Raw genomic sequence first — 4,811 nt, forward strand, 5'->3', positions numbered from 1 at the left:
CTGCAACAGCAGCAGTGTCTTGTCGAATTGGAAATGAAATCTTTACATTTTAAATCTGACACTATTTGACTCAATCAACTTGACCTGTTTATTGAGGACACAGGAGGTCTGAATGTGTTGCTTTGCACTGAGTCTACGCTAGGGAGCATAGACGCCTTAGAAGGGCCTGAGGCTTCACCCTGTTTGCTAGCTAGTGAGTTGGGCTGTCAGTTCCTTGGGTACTGGAAGAAGCTGTGCAATTCTTCCCAACAGTAGTAGTAGCCAGAGTATTCGTATTTCTTGCCCCTGAGCGCAGGCATAATGAAGCTGGACAACACCAGCATACTCAGGGTCTTATAATTCAGGAGGATCTCTGAGTTTGGAGATCCTGAATATTCGGTAAGGGATATTTTGCTCCTGAGGGAAATATCCTTTGTATTTCTAAGTGTGAAAGTAAACTGCCTTTGAGTTGGAGAAAGACACCATTGTTTGTCTTCCAAGACTTGACTTTACGTCCTTGAGAAGATAATCCAGAACCAGGGAAAGCCAGTTCCTTGCTTGCAAGACATGCAGAACTGCAGGACATCCACCCACTGAGAGTTATCTCACAACCAGAGGAGTGTGGAAGGCAAGGGAAAGTTGGGAGGGCCAGGAAGAGCTCTAAACTGGGAAGCCACTCTTATGGACAAGCAATAACTTTGGGCTGGGGATGGAGGACTTGATGTCTTTCCTTTGAAGGGGTCAGAGGATGTGGCTGCAGAATGACATCTCTAGCCTCTTGAGCACTGATCTTGATCCTCCAAGCCAGGAGGCTGCAATCTGGGCAGTAGTGGATGCCTGAGGTCTGCAGTCTTGGGGGTGCTCCTGTCTGAACCTATGGGGAGCAACATTCTCCCTCTTCTCCAGCAGGCTGTCACACAGACACCCTTGGGCTCTCACTCTTGAGCTTAGAGGGGAGAACCTATCTCACCAGGAGCAGCCCTGGGGCATGTTTTCCTTTCTGAATGAAGCAGAAGAAGAGGGAGAAGGTGGTGCTACATCTCCGACAAAATCTGAGTTGGGAGGCATGATAAAGCAGCCCTTGAATGGGATGAGGGGTGAGCCTCATCCCATTCAACCACTTTGAAGCAAAGTGGTTGTCTTCAAGCTACTTCAAGACTGGCCAGTCTCGGCATCTTCAGCCATAACCTGCCAGAAAGACAGGCCCTTAGTGACATTTATGACAAGAATTTAGTGCTCAAGCAACACAACAGAAGACAGTTTTGTGTCCCTCCTTAGATTGGTTGGACTGGAGTGTGAGGTTCAGAAGGTGGATCCCGGCCAAGGATGCAATACAGACAAGATCGGGGGCCTTTGTGTTCACCCTGCAGGCCAAGGGGAGCAAGTCCATACGTGGGGAAACAGTTGACTGCAGGAACGTCCTGGAAGAAACCAGAAGACTGAGAGTGCAGGGAAGAATTAACAGCCCCTTTCCCCGTGTTCTTTACCATGTAAGCTCTTGGAGACAGAGAGTGCAGGTATAGGAGGGGCTGTGGTGGGTCTTCCAGCACATGTTGTTCCAAGTCCGCTGGTGCCCACTTCTCATACTCACATAAAAGGAGAGCTGAGAACACGAGCCTCTACAGTCTTGCTCCGTGTCCTCCACCTCCTGTCCCATTTGTAGCAAAGGACAGTGGCTGTTCTCAAGTTCTCACACTGTAACGGGGCTTGCTGTCCTGGGACCTGAGAAGGGAAATTGAGTTCTCTGTTAATGCGATCACCACCCCTGGGCCTGGTTATTTGGGACAACTGATGTAATGCTGTCATCTGGGGAGACACGGACAAGCTTTTATAAGTCACTTTTAAAAAATCGTTTGAGACAAAAGAGGAAACTTTCTAAGTCCTTTATGTTCCAGTGTTTGGCGTAAGGATTTTGTTCTCTTTTTGACATCTAAAAAAGTACATTTCCCAAAAGGACAGTGAAGTAAGCTGAAAAATCATCCTCTCAAATACATCCACATCCAAATTCCCAGGCCTGGTGAATGGGTCACCTTATGTGATGAAGGAACTCTGCAGGTGGGATTAGGACAAGGATCCTGAGATGGGGATGGAGGAGGATCAGAGTCAGAGGAGAAGGTGATGTCACAAGAAGCAGAGAGTGTAGAGAAGCGACCATGAGCCAAGAGATGTGGCCAGTCTCTAGAAACTGGAAGAGGCAAGGGAGATACTGTGGTCCAAGTGATTGTATCTTCCAAATTTGTGTGTTCCATTTGAACCCCCCAAAGTGATGGCATGACAAAATGGAGCTTTAGGGACATCAGGAGGGTGGAACCTCATGGTTGAGATTAGCATCCTGATAAAAGACAGCCAGCCCTCTTGTCTACCATTGAAGTTACAGGGAGAAGACGGACCCCCACCAGACATCAAATTTACCTTGATCTTGGACTTTCCAAGCTCTGGAACTGTGAGAAATACATTTCTGTTGCTTATAAGCCGCCCAATTGATGGCATTTTGCTGTAGCTACCCCAACAGATTATGAAGGAAAGATGTTCTCCTGGAACTTCTAGAGGAACACAGTACTACCAGCATTTTGGTTTTTAGCCCCTTAAGACTAACTTTGAACCTCTGATGTTCAGAATGTAAAAGCATAAATTGAGGTTGTTCCAAGCTACGTGTGTGAGAGCTAGTCACAGAGCGAGCACTGGGTTTTAGTGAAGGGGGCTCCGGAGTCCTCCCTACCAGAGGACCTTGTGCCGCCTGAGCCCTGCTCCTCAGCTGCACTGCTCACTGGACACGCATGGGGAAGTCGTGAAGGTCCTCTTGCCCACAATCTGCCCAGGTCACCCTGCATTGTCATCATGGATGAGTTTATTGTGTTCTCAGACTTGATGTAAATGGTATCATAAGGCATTTCTGGTTTTGGTGGGTCTGCTTCTTTTGCTTGAAATTAGGTTTTTGAGATTCTTCCATGTGGTTGTATATATATTTTTACTGCTGAGTAATGTTTAATATATGCTTATCCATGTCAATATTGATGTATTTGGGAGTTGTTAGCAGTTTGGGGCTGCTATGAATAGAACTTAGAGGGACTCCACTTATTTACTTATTTTTACAGAGTTGAGGATCCCCTCCAGGGTCTTGCTCTACCACTAGACTTCATCCCAGGCCCTGCGTCCTGATTTTAAAGCATGGCTACACCGTCTTTGACACTCCTGCATCAGACATGGTCTTTATGTCCCCTCCTGCCGTAGCCAACAGGCTTGTGATTGCTTCAGTTCACAGAGAATAGCGGCAGGGACAACATTCTGGACTGAATCCTGCCCCTCCCCCCAATTCCTATGTTGAAGCTCTACCCCTCAGTATTACTGTATTTGCAAGGAGAGCCTTTAGGGAAGTAATTAAGGATTAACAAGTTCATAGAACAGGACCTAATGCAATAGGCCTCATGTTGCATAAAAGAGGAAAAAAAACAAATATAGCACATTCTCACTCATTTGTGGAAGCTAAAAAAATTTGGCCACTTACAAGTAGAGAGTAGAATAGAGGTGACTAGAAGCTAGGAAGGGGAGTGGGAGGGCACAGTGACAGGAGGATCATGGCTACCACTGCAGTTAGGGTGGAAGTAGTTCTAATGGAATAGGGTAACTATGGCTACAACGTTACCCATTTCATCCTAACTAGAGGAGAGCGGTGTGAAGGGTCCCAACCGGCAGAAATGTTACCATCCCAGGAAATGGCTGTGCTAATTACCTGATTATTCATGTACTGAATTACAATACGTACCCTATATGTACAAATATTATATACCAACTAAAAATTAGAAACAAAAAGACAGAGAGCTCTCTCCCTCTCCCTCCACATGGAGGGAAAGACAAAATTGGACATCCATTAGCTGCCACCCCACCCTGGTGGCACCTTGACCTTGGACTGCCCAGCCTTGAGAACTGTGAGAGAGCAAGTACCTGTGGCTCATTCCAGCCTGCGGCACAGCAGGATAACCACACAGACTAGACAGTGCGGTTCTTCAGGGGATACAATCCATAAGGCCATGTAAACAAAAGGGCCAGGCGGCTCTTCGAGCTGGGACTGAGCAGCCATGGGAATAGTCTGGGACCCTGAGACCACCACAGGGATGGACACTGGTTGAAAGTCCTGGCGCAGCCTGAGGCCAGATGGGTGAATGAGCCATCTGGGGACCAGCCATGGCAGATGCTGGCCATCCTGGGGCAGATAAAGGCTGCTTCACTGTGGCCCTTCTGTTCTGACCACAAGATCTGTGAGCAGGAGAAATGTTGGCCGTCGCCCCTGACCTTGGGAGGGTGTCAGTCTTTGGGAAACTGTACAGTAACTTCCATCCCCACTCAGTAGGTAGGAGTGCAATCCTTCAGGCGACATGTTGACCTATGTGGATTGGCCATAGCTCCCTGGCACAGCCCACTACCTGACACCCTCCACAGCTGCGAGTGACAGTTTCAGTTGCTCTGCATCTTTGCCGACCCTGGGGGTGCTGGCCTCTTCAATGTTAACCCTCCTGGTGAGTATGAAAGGATATCTCTTTGTTATTTTATTTTCAGACTTGATGACAAGGACATCTTTTGGGGGGCATCTTTTCAGGTACTTATTGGACATTTGTATATTTTTTTTGTATGAAGCATTTGTTCAGGCCCTCACCTATTTTTAGACTCTAGGTGATTTGTCTTATTAATGTTCATTCCTGGGGATTCTTTTCTTGTCTTTTTTATTCTTAGTTGTAAATAGACACAACACTTTTATTATATTTATTCGTTTTTAATGTGGTGCTGAGAATGGAACCCAGTACCTCACATGTGCTAGGCAAACACTCTAGTATTGA

The sequence above is a fragment of the Callospermophilus lateralis genome, chromosome 17 (genome assembly GCF_048772815.1).
Source record: "Callospermophilus lateralis isolate mCalLat2 chromosome 17, mCalLat2.hap1, whole genome shotgun sequence".
In the NCBI taxonomy this organism is placed as follows: Eukaryota; Metazoa; Chordata; class Mammalia; order Rodentia; family Sciuridae; genus Callospermophilus; species Callospermophilus lateralis.